The sequence below is a fragment of the Lepidochelys kempii genome, chromosome 10 (genome assembly GCF_965140285.1).
Source record: "Lepidochelys kempii isolate rLepKem1 chromosome 10, rLepKem1.hap1, whole genome shotgun sequence".
NCBI lineage: Eukaryota > Metazoa > Chordata > Testudines > Cheloniidae > Lepidochelys > Lepidochelys kempii.
In genome coordinates, this window is record NC_136389.1 from 46,321,746 (window position 1) to 46,341,673 (window position 19,928).

At 46.5% G+C, this 19,928-nt stretch overlaps 1 protein-coding gene and 1 long non-coding RNA gene across 5 annotated transcripts in view; one reads left to right on the plus strand and one right to left on the minus strand.

The window, feature by feature from the left end:
* Positions 1-1,005, minus strand: part of ZNF592 (zinc finger protein 592) — a 95,887-nt gene extending 94,882 nt beyond the window's left edge. The window contains exon 1 of one of the 4 annotated variants that reach the window (XM_073363249.2): positions 906-1,005. The gene's annotated coding sequence lies outside the window, so the exon portion shown is untranslated. Of the gene's footprint in view, positions 1-49; positions 71-336; positions 631-728; positions 750-905 lie in introns of those variants that run through there. The other 3 variants (XM_073363251.2, XM_073363252.2, XM_073363250.2) reach the window with 3 other exon arrangements.
* A 217-nt stretch (positions 1,006-1,222) lies between these two features.
* LOC140918548 (uncharacterized) overlaps positions 1,223-19,928 on the plus strand; it is a 45,898-nt gene continuing 27,192 nt past the window's right edge. Inside the window, exon 1 of the long non-coding RNA XR_012161224.1 lies at positions 1,223-2,142. This is a non-coding gene — a long non-coding RNA (uncharacterized LOC140918548). The remainder of the gene's footprint in view (positions 2,143-19,928) is intronic.

The window sequence follows — 19,928 nt, forward strand, 5'->3', positions numbered from 1 at the left end:
TTTTCTTAAAGCATTACTAACAGTACGTGTATATGAAGTACACATATACCTTTGTCAATCAGTTTCTCAGTCGTAGGTCCGTGATTAACATTGCATTTGAAAAGGGGTCCATCCACAAAAAAAAGTTTGAGAACCTCTGCTCTAGGTAACCAAACTTTGGGCTGGAAGTGGCAATTTCTGGGCTCTATCCCTTACTCTGCCAGTGACTTGCTGTGTGCCTTTGGGCAAGTCACTAAAACTACTCTGTGCCTCTGTTTCCCCACTATGAAGCAGGAACCTCCCACTTACCTATCTTCATCAAGAGCTTCAAGATCAAAAGAAAAAAGAGAGACTAACCCCCAGAGCAATACTGTTAGGCTAAAGCCAACCCCCAGGATCCAGACGGGCCATCCCGGAGGGAAGGCCACACACACTGCTCAGTGGCCTTCGTCCCAGGCGGTGAGGGAGAGGGGAGAAGTCTTCTGCCCCCAGCTGGCAGCAGTGCCTGTCCCACCGGCAAGGGAAGATCTCTGTGGGGCCAGGCAGGCCAGGGTACAGTCACAGCCATTCCCTGGGGCGGGAGGTGCAGTCAGTCCGCCCGCCCGCCCGCCCCATAGCGTGGGCAGGGCAGGCTGTCTCCTGTCCATGGGGCTGGAAGTGCTTTGTGGGGCTGGCGGGAGCCGGCCTGTCTATGCGGCCCCATGGGGCAGGCAGGAGAGTCACGTCAGTCTGTCTGTCTGTCTGCTCACCCAAGGGGTCGGCAGGGGGGTGTCAGCCTGCACCGCGGACTGGGGGAGGGGAGCGGGCAGTAGTGAGCCCCACGGGGGGGTACTGGAGTCCGGCTGTCAGAGCAGGGAGCTGTGCGTCTGAGCGGGACTCGGTCCGTCCGCGGGGGTCAGTGGCCGGCCCGGCCGAGCCGCACTTACCAGCGCAGGCAGCTCCTCCAGGGCCCGCACAGGCCTCACCCAGCGCCGGGCAGCAACGGCCGCAACATGGCGGCGGAGGGGCGGGGCCGGGCCTGGGAAGACCTGCCCCGCTCCGCCCCTTTGGCCCCGACTCCGCTCCCTGCCGCGCCCCCAGGGACCGCCCCGCTCGCGGCTCTCTGCTTTGCCCCGCCTCCCCCCGGAAACCGCCCCGCCCCCTTGGCCCCACCCCGCCCCCAGGGACCGCCCCGCTCGGCCGCCTGCGACGCGGTGCCCGTTCCCGCCCCGCCCGCCCCTGCGCGCGCCGCCCAGGCCCAGCTCTCGCTGCGCTCCTCGGCGCGCTCCCGCTGCTGCGCAGCCCTGGAGCCCTGTCCTCCGCGCCCACCTCTCGCGCGCGCCCGGGCCCCGCCGCCCGCGCTCGAGCCGCTCCGGGGCGTTACACGGGCCGTGAGAGGCCCAGGCGGAGGCCCGGGTGCGGAGATTCACACCATCATTCCGCGGGCGCGCTTGCTGCCACGGGCGGTCCCGCGCCAAAGGGGCGCCCGGCGAGCTGGGCTTGGGCCTGGGGGCGAGTCCCGGAGCACGGCTCCCTCGTGCTGGGGTAACGGCTCCGGCGTTAGGAGCGGGGCGCTCGCTGATCGCGGGGTTGGGCTGGGAAAGCTGTGTGCCCTGCCCCGGCCCGCGCTGCTGTGGCACGGAGCCTGGTGCTGTGTCTGCGCTGGCCGAGCGGTGTGCGGGCCTCGAGAGCCGTTCCCGGGGCTAGGTGCCTGGCTGAGAAAGCCGAGAGGAGGTAAGGCACAGGTGGTTTGTGTACCGCCTCCTCCCCCCAGCTGGCGGTCACCCCGGGGAAAACCACAGGGCCTTGTCTCCAGCAGCCTGTCACAAGAGAACTACTCAGCTGTGCGGCCTCCCTGGAAATACACACCTTTGTGGCACTGAAGACAGCGCCTCAGTCTTCAGCGGGGAACAATAGGCACAATCCCCCAGTCAGTCAACACCATTGCTGGGTATATTTGTGCCCTGAAGACGGGTTGAATATAGGACCCTGAGACTGCAGTTCAGGCGAGGGGTGGGTGCTTTTGCTGGAGCTCTTGAAGGCACTGTGGTGACATAATGAGGTGCCAGCCTCAGAGGGTGCAGACCTTCATATTACGATCATCCTTCTTTTTTTCTTGTGTGCTTTAAAAATGACCTGCAACACTGTTGAATCTTTCTCGCAGCCTTCGCTTGTTATTAGCAGGTAGGTTTTTAAGACCTCCTAATAATTAAAACAGCAAAAAAACAACCTTCTGTCTTTTATTTCTCTTTGTAATTTGCCTTTTGGATGCACCCTGTCCCATCAGCAACTCATGTAATTTCTGTGAAATAGTGACATCGCAAATCTGAGTTCCTACTAGTGTGAATTTTGTGCCCTCCCATGTTTTCTGGACCAGGACACAACAATGTAGCAATGTATAGGTGTGATAGGTTTCCCCTGGGGTGCCACTTTGAACTGGGGTACTACTGAGGCCGCGTGACCCATGAGCCTGGGCTCCCTTTAACTGTACTGCTGTGACAAGCTGCAGACCTGCTCCTGATCTCTCACTTTCACCAGCCTACATAAGGGTAGGGACACACCCAGCTGTAATAACAGGCTTTCTGACTAGCCCCCTGCATGGGAAGGCTTCAGCTAAGGAAGTGCTCAGATACTCAAGTGCACACCCCCCTCTGGAGTGCAAATCCAATATAGTATTGTCTTGTGCTGCACAGAGAACTATACAGCATATGTGATGTTGCACTCCATATCTTTATGGAAATATGCTTATGAGTGTAAATATAATATAACTGGAATATGCTTTATGCAAAAGGTCTCTTGTAAGGTATCATTGCAAAGCTTATCTACTGAGTGTGTTCATCCTATTTATATGAATGTATCATTCTTGTATCTGAAGCTAGAAATATAAAGTATTACTCTGAAGTTCTATTGTAACTATGCAAAGTGTGGGCCATTAATGGTGGCTTGGAATCTTGATGGCTTCCATTAACTAGTACAATTGGTTGTAAATGGCTCCTTTTCTTTTTGGGAATACAGACTAACACGGCTGCTACTCTGAAATCTGTTTACTTGTAAGCCTTCCTGTATACCTGGGTGCTAGCCAGTGAGTAATGAAGTCTCACAGGACATGTGAACATGTCACATGATACTGGAATCCATCTTAAACCTGGTGCTTTTCCATTTAGAAGGAAGGGTGGGAACCCAGAGAGAGAGAGACAAAGGATTCTCGCCTTGTGCCAAAGATATAAAAGGGGGTGGAACAGAACAAAGGGGGCTGCCAGTCATGGAAATCCCCTAGTTACCACCTGAGCTGGAACTAACAAGAACAGGGGAAAGGATTGGGCCCAGACTAAGAAGGAGTCTAGTCTGTGAAAGAAGCTTATTGGAACATCTGAGGGTGAGATTTACCTGTATTCAGTTTCTTAAATGTATTAGGCTTAGACTTGTGTGTTTTGTTTTATTTTGCTTGGTAACTTACTTTGTTCTGTTTGTTTTTACTTGAAACAACTTAAATCCTATTTTTTATACTTAGTACAATCACTTTTGTTTATTAATTAACCCAGAGTAAGTGATTAATACCTGGTGGAGCAAACAGCTGTGCATATCTCTGTGATGGGTTGGATCACAGAAACCCCTTGGGAGCTGCCACCTGATGTGCCAAGACTACTTCTGCCCCCGCTTTCCCTGCCAGCTTAGGACTCCAGCACCCTGTCTTGCTAAGCCAGACACACCAGTCTGTTCCCAACACAGATCCACGGTCTGAACCACGTACCCCAAAGCTACAGACTTAACTGAAAGCAAGTTAAAAAGTGTTCCTGCCTTTAATACTCAGATGCCCAACTCCCAATGGGATCCAAAGCCTAAATAAATATGTTTTACCCTGTATAAAGCTTATACAGGGTAAAGTCATGAATTGTTCGCCCTCTCTGACACTGATAGAGAGATATGCACAGCTGTTTTCCCTCCCCGCCCCCAAGTATTAATACATACTCTGGGTTAATTAATAAGTAAAAAGTGATTTTATTAAATACAGAAAGTAGGATTTCATAGAATCATAGAATATCAGGGTTGAAAGGGAACTCAGGAGGTCATCTAGTCCAACCCCCTGCTCAAAGCAGGACCAATCCCCAACTAAATCATCCCAGCCAGGGCTTTGTCAAGCCTGACCTTAAAAACCTCAAACGAAGGGGATTCCACCACCTCCCTAGGTAACACATTCCAGTGTTTCACCACCCTCCTAGTGAAAAAGTTTTTCCTAATGTCCAATCTAAACCTCCCCCACTGCAACTTGAGACCATTACTCCTTATTCTGTCATCTACTACCACTGAGAACAGTCTAGATCCATCCTCTTTGGAACCCCCTTTCAGGTAGTTGAAAGCAGCTATCAAATCCCCCCTCATTCTTCTCTTCCGCAGACTAAACAATCCCAGTTCCTTCAGCCTCTCCTCATAAGTCATGTGTTCCAGTCCCCTAATCAGTTTTGTTGCCCTCCGCTGGACACTTTCCAATTTTTCCACATCCTTCTTGTAGTGTGGGGCCCAACACTGGACACAGTACTCCGGATGAGGCCTCACCAATGTCAAATAGAGGGGAACGATCACGTCCTTCGATCTGCTGGCAGTGCCCCTACTTATATAGCCCAAAATGCTGTTAGCCTTCTTGGCAACTGTTGACTCATATCCAAAGCAGATTTAATTGGTTCCAAGTAGTAACAGACAGAACAAACAATTACCAAGCAAAATAAAATAAAACATGCAAGTCTATGCCTAGTAAAGTAATAAAACTGAATACAGATAAAAACCTCACCAGTTCCAGCAAGCTTTCTTTTACAGACTAGTCTCCTTCTAGTCTGGGTCCAGCAATCACTCACACCCGCTGTAGTTACTGTCCTTTGTTCCAGTTTCTTTCAGGTATCTTTGGGGGTGGAGAGGCTCTCTCTTTAGCCAGCTGAAGACAAAATGGAGGGGTCTCCCAGGGGTTTAAATAGGCTCTCTCGTGGGGGGAGACCCCCTCCTCTCTCCTATGCAAAGTCCAGCTACAAAATGGAGTGTTGGAGTCACCTGGGCAAGTCACATGTCCATGAATGACTGAGTTCCTTACCAGCCAAGCCACATCCCTGGGAAAGCCCAGATGTGGATTGGCGTCTCCAAGTTCATTTTTGGCTTAAGGGCTTCTTGATTGGGCGCTTACTGGGAATAGTCTTTTCTCAGGAAGCTGACCAACTGCTTCACTAAAACCTACTCAGAATCAAACAAATATGCAGCCAATATTCATAACTTCAAATACAAAAATGGTACTTGCATACAAATAGGAGTAATAGATTCAGTAGATCATAACCTTTACAGGGATATGTTACATGGCATATGTAGCATAAAACACATTCCAGTTATGTCATATATACATTCATAAGTATATTTCCATAAAGCTTTATGGGGGGCACCATCACAATCTCTTTGAGTGTTATGGAGGGTGGACAATTTACGAGTTTACCCTGTATAAGCTTTATGCAGAGTAAAACTGATTTATTTGGATCCCATTGAGAGCTGGGTGACTGGGTGCTGGAGATAGGTGACTTGCTGAGCAGTTTTTGGTTAAAGTCTTCAATTTTCAGGGCATGGACCAGACCTGGATCTGTGTTGCAGCAGACTAGCATGTCTGGCTCAACAAGGCAGGGTTCTGGATTCCCAAGTTGGCAGTGGAAAACGGGCTCAGAGGTAATTCCAGTACATTAGGTGACAGCCTCAAGGGGGGTCTCTGTGACTGAACCCGTCACAGCGTAAGCTCATTGAAATTCACCCCCTCCCTCAGTGTGGAGGAAGATATGCACAGCTTTTTGCCCCCCCCGTCCCCATTATGAATTCCACAGACTGGTTTTAGAGACAACAAATACAAGTTTATTCGCTACAAAAGATAGATTTTAAGTGATTATAAGAGTTAGCAAACAGATCAAAGCAGATTACCATAGGAAATAAACAAAACCACAAACTAAGCTTAAGATACTAACAAAACTGGTTACAAGTAACAAATTCTCACCCTAAATGTTGTTTTAGGCAGATTGTAGAGTTTCTTGAAGGCAAGCTGCTCTTGCTTACAGCTTAAAACTCCATGTATTTCTTTCACAGGCCCCACCCCCTCTAGCCTTGGGTTCAATCCTTCCCCCCCCCCACTCTTTGTCTTTGTTTCTTATGTTTTCAGCAGTCATCCTGGGTGGGGATTCAGTGAAGAAGGAATCCTGATTATGGCACTCCTCTGCCTTAAATAGGTTTTTCGTATGGCTGGAATCTTTTGTTTTCCAGTATGTCGTTCCCCGCTGCCACCAGTGGAAAAATACTGGTATTCTATCATGGAATCCAGGACCAGATGACTTGATCACATGACCCTGCAGTGTCAAAGGAGCCATGAGGCAGAGGCTGTTTGTAACATCCCAGGAAAACTTCTCAGGAAAGTGGGAGATTAGTATCTTCAAAGACCTATTGTTTTCCCTAATGGTCCATTGACTTGTTTCCAGCTAGCCAGCCAGACAGATTGCATTTGTCTGGTGGGCGTTTCCCAGGTGCAAACACTTTTGTAGTATAGATATATAGTCAATATTCCTAACTTTAGATACAAAAAAGATACATGCATAAAAATAGGATAATCATAGTCAGTAAATCATACCCTTTCGAATGATACCTCACATGATCTATCTTGCATAAAATACATGATAATTATGACATAATCATATAATATTACTATGAAAATATGGCAAGCAGTGTAACAATAGGTAAAGTGATAGAGGGGAGAATGCTGTTTGTTTCTGCTTGGCATGCAGATAGCAGTGATGTTGGCAGGGCAGAATAATTTTTTAGAGAAAGGCAGAGCTAATATTTTTCATAAAAATAAAACAGGGATTTTGACAAAAAAGCAGAAATTGATCTTCACGAACCATGGGCACCTGCAACGGTTTGTCCAGTGGTGAGAGCACCACACAGGGTGAGATCCACACACTGTTCCTTCTCTCCCACAAACAGCCTGTGTCACCTTGGGCAAGTCACTCAGGGCTAAATCAACAGAAGTACTTCAGTGTTCATTGGTGCAGGGACTTAAGTTTCTTATATCCCAGCTGAGTACCCTAATCGCTGGGCAGTAGTTAGTCTCTCTCTCTGGCCCACTGAATATTTTTTTATACAAAGTATAAAGCTTCAACAGGAGAGATTGAGAGAGCCTAACCCAGAATACCCCAAAAGCATACTGGTGGGGGCACTCCCCTGGGATATAGGAAACCTGGGTTCAGACCCATTCTTCCGATCAGGCAGAGCGGAGATTTGAACTTGTGTCTGCTAAAGCCTAAGTAAGTGCATGAGGCGCACACACATACCCACCCTGAAAATTCATGACCTGCTTCCCCATGGCTGCCTTGTGTTTTAAACATGGTCTGAGAATGCCTATGGGATCAGACTCCACTGGCAAGATAGGTGGAGGGAATGCGTAGTTTGAGGGGGCCACCAGCCCTTTATTGAGGGCTTCAAGAGCTTGTTAGTTATCTGGCAGTGTTAGCATTTAGGTGGCTTTGCACACATGTACTGGTGGAAGAATAGGCACCTACAGCCACTGAGTGGTGGTTTTGAGAATGTCAGTGGCACCTAAATGTTGGACTTAGGCACATAAGTAACTTCGTGGATCTAGCCTTTCATCTCTCTGTGCCTCAGTTCCCCCTCAGTAAATGGGTATAACAGTATTTCCCTATCTCACAAACATGTTCTTGGGATAAATACATTAAAGATTGTGAGATGCTCAAATACTGTGGCGATGGGGGCCAAATAAGTACCAAAACTAGATAGAGTCCCAAGCTGAAAAAGTGAACAAACGCAAAAGCTTTGCAGATCACCTTGAGAGTATGTCTTCACTGAAGTTAACTTGTGTGATTGACACTTGGGTTGGCCTAGCCCAGATGTAAGCAGATAGGCTGCAAAGCCCTTCCCGGATGACTGTGTTCTGACAAGTGTTGCATTCTCCAGGTGTGTGTCGCTAGGACTTACGGGGGCATAGCCTATGGTTTTTTGTGGTGCAGTAAACTGAGCTGCTCTATGATTCTTTTGCAGTGAATTGTGAGAGAACTTGTCTGTCCTTCTGGGCAAATGGGGGGAGAGGGAATCATGAGACACTGGAACACTATCAGCACCTGAGTGATGTGGCCTCCTCCAAAATGGGTGGGTTAGCCAGCCAACTGAAAGCAGCATCCAGACTTTAGCCTACAGCCCCACCCAAGACAGATGGCTGGAGCTGATAACATCACTAAATTGGGGTCACAGTTTTCATAGAATGTGAGGCCAGAAGGGACCATTAGATCATCTAGTCTGAACTACTGTATAACACAGGCCATTAAATTTCACCCAGTTACCCTTGTGTTGAGCCTAATAACTATAGTTAGACCAAAACATTTTAGTCCTTAAGAACATTGGTCAGACCAATGATCCATCTAGCCCAATATCCTGTCTTCCAACAGTGGCCAACACCCGGTGCTTCAGAGGGAACAAACAGAACAGATAATCATCGGGTGGTCCATCCCCCGCCATCCACTCCCAGCTTCTGGCAGTCAGAGACTAGGGACACCCAGAGCATGGTTTTACATCCCTGACCATCTTGGCTAATAGCTAGGACCCTACCAAATGCATGGCCCATTTTGGTCAATTTCACAGTCAGGATTTTGAACATCGTAAATGTTATGATTTAAGCTATTTAAATATGAAATTTCACAGTGTTGTAATCGTAGGGGTCCTGACCCAAAAAGAAGTTGTGGGCGTGGTTTCACGGTTGTGGTACTGCTACCCTTACTTCTGTGCTGCTGCTCGTGGTGACGGTGCTTTCAGAGCTGGGCAGCTGGAGAGCAGTGGTTGCTGGCTGGTAGCCCAACTCTGAAGGCAGAGCTGCTGCCAGCAGCAGCACAGAAGTAAAGATGGCATGGTATGGTATTGCCACCCTTCCTTCTGCGCTGCTGCCTGCTGAGCTGGGCCCTCAGTCAGCAGCCACCACTCTCCAGCCCCCAGCTCTGAAGGCAGCAGGGCAAAAGTAAGAGTTTCATGGTAGGGTATTGCCACACTTACTTCTGCGCTGCTGCTGGTGAGGTGCTGCCTTCAGAGCTGGGTGCCCGGCCACCAGCCACCGCTCTCCAGCCACCCATCTCTGAAGGCAACACAGAAATAAGGGTGGCAATACTGCAGCCTCACTAAAAACATTGCAAGCTCCCTGCAACTCCCTTTTGGGTCAGGACCCCCAATTTGAGAAATACTGGTCTCCCATGAAATCGCTATAAGATAGGGTAAAAGCACTCAAAAGACCAGATTTCATGGTGGGAGACCAGATTTCATAATCCATGATGCATTTTTCATAGCTGTGAATTTGATAGGGCCCTACTAATATCCATTGATGGACCTATCCTCCATAAACTTATCTACTTCTTTTTTGAACCCCGTTATGCTTTCAGCTTTCATGACATCCCCTAGCAATGAAGGCTAAACTGTTGTGAGCCACAGGCAGAGAACAGGAGATCCCAAAGTGCCACCAATGTCTGAGTCCCCTGTAATGGCAAGGAATTAGGTAGGGTACACCCAGATGTTTCTAGCAGACAATCTATGCCCCATGTTGCAAAGGAGGGCAAAAACCCTCCAAGGTGCCTGCCAATCTAGCCTGGGGGAAAATTCCTTCCTGACCCCTAATCTGGTGATCAGTTTGACCCTGACCATGTGACCAAGACCCACTACCTCTGCATCTAAGAATAAGGATTCTCTCTACCACCTCAGCACTGGTCCACCCCATCTAGCGTCCCACTGCCAGCCACAAACAATCAGACAAACACCTGAATACATCCAGCCGATGTGGGGGGAGGGGAGGAAGGGGGAGAAGTCAGTGATGGGTTGAATCTCTGAAGCATGAGATTGGATTATAGTCATTGTATTAATACAGAACTGCAAATGTCATGACCATGTGGAGAGCAATGCAAGCGCTCCTATTCTCTGCATAACCCTTGAAGGAAGGGGTTGAACCGGGATGCATAGATTCCAAGGCCAGAAGGGACCACTATGACTGCCAGTCTATAGTTGCATGGGTCATCCCATTTTATATATTGGACCTACTGTTTTCCATGGGACCCCTGTATAGAATGGACAGTGAACAAGACAGGGTTTTGTATGGAGTCAGATGGGATCTGGAGGAGGGGGAAAAAATGCCAAAAACTTGATCTCGTCTAGTCCTCAAGGCTAAGATAGTCTGAACGTTGTGTTAATTTACATAGTAGGTAAACCTCAGACAATTAATTCAAATTGCCAGGAGTCAAATGTAATATAGCCACAAAATCAGGAGTGTTGGTGGTTTTTGCTAGCAGACCAGAAAAGGAAAAGGCCAAAACTCAAGAATTTAGGATGCCTGGGCAACCTTTATTTGGCCCCCTGGTGCATATGCATAATGATACACTATTACATGATCACACAATATTTTTTCTACAGGACCCCACCTCATTCAGTGCACAGGATGGACAGTGAATGAAGTCGGGGCTGCAAAAAGGAAAGATACTCTTGTGCCTCAGGCACCGTAGCAGAACCAAGAAGAGTTTGGTTATCTCTGGCTCTACCACTGATTCCCTATGTGACATGACACAAGGCATCAAACAAGTATTCTGAGGAGATGCTAATTATCAGTGCCCAGCTGGACACACCTAGGGCCAAGTTTTCAGAAGGGTCAACTCCTGCTGAAGTCATTGGGCGCTGTGGGTGCTCAGCACAATTTAAAAAGACTTCAGGTGTTAGGTTTGACACCTGCTTATTGAGGCATTCAAAATTAGTGGACATTTTTGAAAAGATTGTCTGTAATCTCCCTGTGCCTCATTTGACATTAATAAAATGGGAGTGCTGTGAAGATAAGTCCATTCATGTTTGAGAGGTGCTCAGACACTGTGATGAGGGGCACCAGAGACAATTAATCATTCTGTATTCAGGACAAAGTTTGAATCTTGTGCAGTAAATAAGACCTGGACCAATCAGTGAATTTTGGGGAGAAAAAGAAGCAGAAGGAGGAGTGCCTCATTCTTTGAGCACCATCCATCTTGAGGAAGGGTTCTTGTGGAACAAAAATGTGTCTCAGTCTCACACTAATGAATATTTTCAGCCCCTCAGCAAGGATTTATTTATGCCCCTGTGGTGCACCCATCACTGTGGTATCCAAGTACTTGTTTTACTAGGGCCTTATCCCAAGGAAAGATGACACAAATTCAGAAGAAAATGAAAAAAAATTCTTCTCTACCATAGCTCCAACTAATAATGAATAAAAAGGGAATTATCTTGATCTCATCTTCCTGTCTCCCATGACTTCATCTAAAAATTAATTAATGCCCCGTGTTTGCTTTCACAGCCTGTTCCATTTCTTCCAGAGTTGTTCTTTTCTCAGTTTAGCAAGTGACTTGCTGCTGTATGATTGATGCTGCTGCATAGACAAGCTATTGCAGCCTCTGTGTCTATCACCACATCTGATCCCTCCTTCCGACAAGCTGCAGAGCTTTGATTTCCACATAGTCACGCCATTCTGATCAGACAGGCATACTAGTATTGGGAGAAGAGCTTTATCATAGACCCTCAGCAACCCTTCATGGGAACAGATCAGCTCCACAGCAATTCACAGATGGTGCATGCTGTCAGGAGAAGGTGAGTATTTAACAACATTCATTACTTCCCTAAAGAGGTAATAGCTTTCAGTAACACCTGGGATTCCTCTAACTCCTAGGATGAAACATTATTGGTCCATGGACTCAGCAGCTTGTGATTCCAAAAGCTGCTTTCTGTTTTAACAATGACTTTCTCTTAAATATTCTCCTGACCCCCAAAGAGAACCCTAAAAGTTTATATTCTCCCTCTCTTCCCCATCTGTGCTTGGGTCCTATCCTACGCACATCAGGGCTTCAAATGGAAAAATATGCTGGCATGCTCTCCAACCCTTACTACAGGGATAGGAAGCCTGGACATCCTAGTGTATCCCCTCCTTCGATGACAATCTTTCCCCCACTTTCCATCTCTCCAGGGACTAATGCTAGATACCCAATCCATGGTCAGTACATAAACAAAAGTTTTTATTCCCAACTCTGGAATTCAGCAACTACCTTTAGGTATTTACATTTGAAAATATTTCCTATAGTTTTAAGTTTAAAAGTGGCCAAATAAATTTTGTGTGATTTCTGACTCCCTTCAAGTCTTGTGAATTTGAGATGGAGCTGTGGACCAGAACATTTTCAGCCTTACATTCCCCAGATCTGGATAAAATTTGCCTTTACTTCCTGGTAAAACGTGAATATCCTGGTGTCAAAAGATACTTCCTTCTCTTATGGCAGAATGTGTCTCGTTAGATTTCTAGCCCACACAAATGGCTGGTGGTGTTAATGGGGGAGAGAAAGTGGAACAGAGAATCAAGGCACACAATCTCAGTAAAAGCTGCAAGGGAGAAATACCATTTTTTAATACCAAACTCCAGGATAAAAGAAAGAAAAGACATTACAAGGGCTGTGGAAAAAAGGTCTTTCAGGTAAAACAAAATACAGGGCTTATTATGAAGAATTCTTTTTCCCAGGAAAAATGTTAGGGGATGTGACGATGAGAACAGGAAAGGGCTGTACAAGTGAAATCAAAAGCCTTTTGGAAAGATAGTGGTGACAAATCGGCAAACTGTGGAATACTAACTGTGGATGTGAGAGTGTTTTCCTCCCTTTTTTTATACTGCTAGGCACTCACTTGCCATCAGTTATGCTGTCCTACCAGTCATAGTACTACTGTGTTGTGCTGTGGCTGCTCTGAAGTGCCAACATAAGATATTAAACTGTAGGACAAACAAATATCAGCTTTTAAATGCTGCATGCTTTCTGACTCATGCAGTCACGTTATATATGCATAATGTTTTAATTAGTAGCTTGCAAGATGTCCTAAAATATATTTCCCTAACCAGCCTGCTTGCAAAAACCTGGGCTTTCCAAGCTGTGTCTTAGAAAAAAAGCATGTACCACTTATTTTCAGAGCAGTACAGCTGTTGAAGAGCGAGGTCATAGTGACAAAGAGAAAGTAGCTAGAAATTGTTTGACACTCATTTCACTGTTAGGTGAGAACCTCCATACAACGAATGCCAGTGACAACAAATAGAAAGGCTGATTACCATATTGCAGCCAAGGGCTTAGTATAGGTCAGGGTGAGCAAACTTTTTGGCCTGAGGGCCACATTGGGGTGCAAAACTGTATGGAGGGCTGGGTAGGGAAGGTGGTGCCCCCCAAACAGCCTGGCCCCTGCCCCCTATTCACCCTCTCACACTTCTCGCCCCCTGACTGTTCCCCTCAGAACTCCTGACCCATCCAATCCCCCCTGCTCCTTGTTCCCTGATTGCCCCCTCCTGAGACCCCTCCACCCCAAACTGCCCCCCCGGGATCCCACCCCCTATCCAACCCCGTTCCCTGACCGCCCCAGAGCCTCCGTCCTATCCAACCGCCCCCTGCTCCCTGTCCCCTGACTGCCCCCCAGAGCCCCCCGCCCCTAGCCACCTGCTGCTCCCGACTGCCCCCTGAGCCCCCTATCTACCCAACCCCCCACGCCGCTGCGTGCGCTGTCACCATCCCCTTACCATGCCGCTCACAGCGGCAGGAGCTCACAGTCCTGGCTGCCCGCGTGGCAGCAAGGGAGGGGGGACGGGGGAGAGGGGCTGGGGGCTAGCCTCCCAGACCAGGAGCTATGGGGCTGGGCAGGACGGTCCCGCGGGTGATAGTTTGCCCACCTCTGGTATAGGTAGATGCCAAAAGGGACTAGTGAATTATATCTATAAACAACATCCACCGTTACATTAGATAGGATACAATAATAAGCCTTCTCCTTCAGCGTATGAGCCAGACTCTAAATTTTCCCTTGGGAAGGTTTTTCCATAACTTCTTCTTGCACCTTTCTCTGAAGCATCTGGTACTGGTCACTGTCAGAGGTAGGATACTGAGCTAGATGGCCCTCTGCTTTTATCCTCCTTGGCATTTTCTATGTTCTTGTATTCCCTCTCCTGATGGTGATGTTCGCAGAGTAGTTTGTAAGTGTCATAATGCAATGTTCGTCAGTCTCTAATATGGCAACGGGTGTTCCCATTTCTTTAAAGAAGTATCACACTTTCTGGCCATCTTGAGAGCTTTTCCAGCTCCATAATATTTTAAGCTGTCTACACAAGTTAAGATTTTTTTTTCCCCCTCAGAGTGTCCACTGTAATGTAACAGAAATAAAACAATGGGAATTCAGAGGCACTTTCTGGCAATGGTGCTGGGACTATGGCTGCAGTGTATTCAGCGTAGGGCTCCAAACCTTGAGTTTCTCTGCTATCCCAGATACTGCACACCTGGTTATAAAAACTCACGCTGAGCCTGCTTCACTCAGACTTCATACTGCTCTTGGTGTCTAAGCACTTCTCCCTAGAGAAACACCTCTAGAGAGAACACTGATTAAAACATCAGTAATAAAACAAACTACCTGATTCAAACTCTCGTTCATCACAAATTGAAGAATAGCAGGTGAATCTAACGCATCATATGGCATCTTGTCAGTGGGTATTTACCACAACATTCTATGCAATGCCTTATGAAGTGTTCCTCACAAAGCATTACATCATCATCATCATCGCCCCTAGGACTCCAGTAATAGAGTTTAAGGCCAGAAGGGACCAGTAGATCATATAGTCTGACCTGTATCTCACAGGCCACCAACACCACCTTATGATAAACCCAACAACCAAAATGAGACCAAAGTAAATAAGACCCACAGGAGACTAGACTATTATGTGCCACAGGCAGAGAATAGGAGGAACCAAGATCAACCAGTGCTCAAGGTCCCTCTAGTGACAGACAAATGATTAAATGAGATATACGCAGATAATCCTGGCAAGTGACCCACACCCACATGCTGCAAAAGGTGGTTAAAAAAAAAAAAACAAATCAAGGTCAATGCCAATCTGATGTGGGGAAAATTCTTTCCCAACCCCATATGGCAATCAGTTAGACCCTGAGCAAGAACCAGCCAGCCAAGGACCTGAGAGAGAATGCTCATTGCCACCTCAGAGACCTTGCCTAGTATCCCATCTCCAGCCATGGTGTCAAGGCTAATTCCCCGCTCCTACACTTGAACATAGGACATAAACCAGAGTGAGCCCCAGGGCTGTTGAGTCTACTCCTGACTATTGCAAGCAACTCTGTCATACAATCACACTCAAATCTGTCCAGCTCTCTCAAAGTAATTAAGTTGCTTGCCTCCACAACTCCTATTGGGAGGCTGTTCCAGAACCTCACTCCTCTGATGATTACAAACCTCCTTCTAATATCCAGACTGACTTTGTTCATGGCCAATTTATACACATTTGTTCTTGTGCCAAGAAGGAGATTAGGATGACCATGAACCTCAGCATCTTCAGAACAAATTGCAAAACCCACTTCCTTGTCCTGCCTTCCCATATAACAAAACCCCATATAGTGAAACAGCAACAAATTCTGACTACAGAGTGGGGAAACGAGAGGGAGAGAGAGACATAGGGAACCTCTTTTTATCACCTGAATTTGTCAGGTGTCTATCACCCAGCACCATGTAATTTAGATAGATCTAAAACTGATCCTTGCCGAACCCACAAGATACCCATCATTGTCACTGGTCTGAAGATGCAGAGGTTCATGGTCATCCTAATCTTCTCCAGCACTGAGCTCTAGATTCCCAGGCTGAGTGCCAAGACACAATTGTCTCCCGCACACCCGAATCTCAGTCTTGAGGGTGACATTTTCATTGTTCCCAGGGACTGTAGCTGCCATGGAAGGTCACGATCAAGCATGGAGAAGCCATCCTGTGGTAAACTTGGGAATAGAAGGCTTTAAAGACAGGACCAAACCTTTCAATTTCACCAAATACTCAACGAGGAGCTAGTGTAGCGAGCAGAGCACAAATCACAAATTTATGGTCCAGTCTGGATAAGTCTGAATCTGACCGAAGGGTTGCAGTCTCCTGCCCAGTAGTAGGTGGCAAAGGACATTTTGCATCCAGGCCTGTTTGGTTATCAAACCTTTTTATTAATGATCTGGAAGAGGGAGAAAACAGAACATTAACAATTCTACAACACTAAATTGTGAGGAGTTTGGAACACCAGGGAGGACAGAGAAATAATACATTAGAAATGAGATGGAGGTCTTTAATACCTAGTTTGCTTCAGTCTTCACTAAAAAGGTGAATGGTGACTAGACACTCAACAAAACTAATATTAACAACAAGGGGGAAGGAATGCAAGCCAAACTGGGGAAAGAACAGGTTAAAGAATATTTAGATAAATTTGCTGTCCAACTAGAAGTGGGTATCTAGTGTGGTCCCACAGGAGTCAGTCCTAGGGCTGGTACTAGTCAATATTTTCATTAATGACTTGGATAATGGAGTGGAGAGTAGGGTTATAAAATTTGCAGATGACACCAACCCGGAAGGAGTTGCAAGCACTTTAGAGGACAGGATCAGAATTCAAAACAACCTAGCCAAATTGGAGAATTGGTCTGAAATCAACAAGATGAAATTCAATAAAAACAAGTTCAAAGTACTTCACATAGGAAGGAAAAAATCTGATGCACAACTACAAAATAGGAAATAATTGGCTATGCAGCAGTACTGCTGAAAAGGGTCTAGAGGTTATAGTGGATCACAAATTGAATATGAATCAACAATGAGATGCAGTTGTGAAAAAGGCAATACCATGCTGGGGTGTATTAACAGGAGCGTTGTATGTAAGACATGGGAAGGAATTGTCCCACTCTACTTGGCACTGGTGAGTTGGAGTCCTGTGTCCAGTTCTTGGTGCCATACTTGAAGGAAAATTTGGACAAACAGGAGAGAGTCCAGAGGACAGCAACAAAAACAACAGATTTGGAAAACCTAGCCTATGAGGAAACGTTAAAAAACCTGGTCATGTTAGATCTTGAAGAATAGGGCGGGCTAATAAGAGTCTTCAAATATGTTAAGGGCTGTTATAGAGTGGACAAGTAATGGTCTTAATCTGCAGCAAGGGAGATTTATATTAGATATTAGGAAAAGCTTTCAAACTATAAGGGTAGTGAATCTCTGGAATAGGCTTCCAAGGGAGGTTGTGGAATCACCATCACTAAGGGTTTTTAAGAACAAGTTGGACAAATACCTCTCAGGGATGGTCTAGGTGTACTTCTTATGTTCTTATGTCCTGCCACTATGCAGAGGGCGGGACTAAATTACTTCTCAAGGTCCCTTCCAGCCCTACGATTCTATGATTAAAGAGACCTTGCTGAGATGAGGGCAATGACTTTTTGAGAGCCAATAGTGTGCTTAGTGAGGTACTGAAAAGAGATGAAGACAGAATGAAATAGTCAGGCCAGGAAAACTAAGAGGTTTGCCATCCATCAGCTAGTTTACAATCTAAGAAGTAGGATGTTGGGATGACATTAGAGAAGGGAAGAGTAGGTGTTTGATAGTGAGATGTATTAGGTTTTGTTTGGCATTGCCTCCAAAGGAAAGTGATGAAAGTATCCTCCTTAAGACATTTCATATGATATTGGACAAAGCACTAAAACCAGAAGGTAGGAATCAATCCTGCAGTGGCCTCCAGGGGTGGCCTAACTGCCCCTTTACAGCTCTGACTCCTACAGGTTACCATGATGGGAAGTCCCTTCAGCTGTCCTCATTCCTGGCTCAGATTTCTCTTGCCTGTGTACCAGCCTAGAATTCTCTCCCATTTATTCCTCCAAACTCTTTACATCAGAAATGCTACTCAGGAATCAGAGGCAATAAAATGTTCCAAGCCACATAGGCCCCCTGGCCTTACTCTGTCTGCACCACTGTTTGTCTTGCACCTTTTATTTTGAGTCTTTGTCCTACCCTCCTTTTCATCTACCTTCAGGAAGCAAATGATTCCAAATGAGAGGGAAAGACAGTAGATGGGGAATAAAGGACGAGAGGAGGTGGGGACATCAGGCAGGGAATGGCGTCGGAGGAGGAGACCCTGGCACATGCAGTTCTCCTTGGTTATTAAGGAAGATCTGTGCTGACAACACATGCTCTTTAAATTTGATTTTTGAAGGGATAAATTTGCTAAACTGTCTTCTATTCTAGGAATGGTTAGAAAACAATTACATCAATATGGGGGGAGGGTGACTTTCTTGAGGTTCTTGCCCCCTAAATGATTCTAAGATTCCTGCACTGAGACACAGTACTATTGGATTATGCTGGGCTACTGTCTACTTTGTTTCCATTTAAAGTAAACATGGATGTGTGTTAGGCACCATTTATTCACTGCTGCCTTGTGGTGCAAAGGGCAAATCTAGGCCAGCCACTTCACAAAGTGCTGGCATTTCCTCTAAGGCTAAGATTTTTCAAAGGAGTCCAAGCGAGTCAGGCATCCAGGTCCTATTGATATTCTCTGGGAGTTGGGTACCTAGAACGTAAAAAGACTTCTTTGAAAATACCAACGTATGGGTAAACATTTATAAAGTGCCTAAGTCCCTTAGGAGCCCATGGCTTATTGACTTTCTGAAGATCTTAAACTCCTTGGAAGTTGATCGACAAAGAGGACATACACTCTGCATTGCAGTACCTAACTTTAGGCACTCTGCCACGCAGGGGATTTCACAGCCTTGGGTTAGGTACCTAGGCTCCCTAGAAAATTAATGGGGAGAGTTAGGCACCTAAGAATGGGATCCTTAAAAGCCAGCAAGCTGAGCAGTGAATTGCCCAAGCTAGCCAATAGGAAATGCCAAGGAGAGGGGTGGGGACTAAGCACCTATCTCCATTCAGGATTCACATCTATGAGTTTTCCTGCAGTTAGGTGTCTAAGCCATGCGAGGGTGAGCTATGTACTCCAATGGGCAGGGCACTTACCTGGGCTGTAGTATACTTGGGTTGAGATCCCCCTGCTGCTTAGTTCAGATCAGGGGCTGGAACCCAGGTTTCCCACTTCCCAGCAGAGTGCCCTAACAAAGAGTATAATGGGATGGGGCTTTCTTAATTTCTCCTGTTGAAGCTGTTCCACTTTCTATATATTTAAATATTCATTGACCCAGAGAGAGAGAGAAACAGGGTCAATGAATCAGGGAAGTCTATGATTCTGGCACTCACCTAGCATGTGAGACTCACGTTTTTCCTGCAGAGTAGGCAGAGCAGGAAGCTGAAGGCCAGCCCCACCCAGACCAATGCCCAAGCCACTGGGCTGTTCTACAGCAAGACTTTCCCAGTCTCTCCTGATCACACAGTTCCCCTTTGTATGAAATATTCATTCATCAGAGAGAGTGAGAGAGTCTGACTCTGTAGCCCAGTAGTTAGTACAGCCTCTCGGGAGACCTAGGTTCCAATCCCTGCTCCAATATATAAGAAACAATCTGTGTTTAGGGAAGACAATATTCTCCACGTCCACAGTCTGAGCATAGGACTCTCTCTTCCTAGCACTAAGGCATATGAATGTAGCAGGAGTGTTCCACATCAGGGTGAAGCCCTGTGTGCCTAGAGATGAGTGTCGGTGAGATTTTCATACTTCTGTTTGAGCTCTCCTTTTCTGTAAGGGCGCACAAAAAGGCTCTTCCCAGATAGTGCAAGGACTGTGGCTAGATAGGGATTTGGGGCCATTGTTTTTCATCAATGTTTCTGTTAAGTCTAATAATCTTTGTGTCTGTGTAAATATTCATCAGGCTCTGCAGAGGGACTGATGGGCATGATTGTAGTGAAGGGCCCTTTTCTCCATATCTGGAATAAAATAGTCTGTATTTGGTCTGTGCTTTTTTCTGAAGGTAAAGAAGGATGTGCGTCTCTCACCCCCTTGCAGCACTCACATTAGATCTACCAAAGAGACAATGGCATGTTATTAGGCATCAGCGGCTGTTTCACTCCAACATACTAGGATAGGTGTGTTAGGACCAACAAGTGCATCAGGCAAAAAGTGTGCCAAGCAGAAGGATTATATGACTGTGGGGCTAGCTGACCAG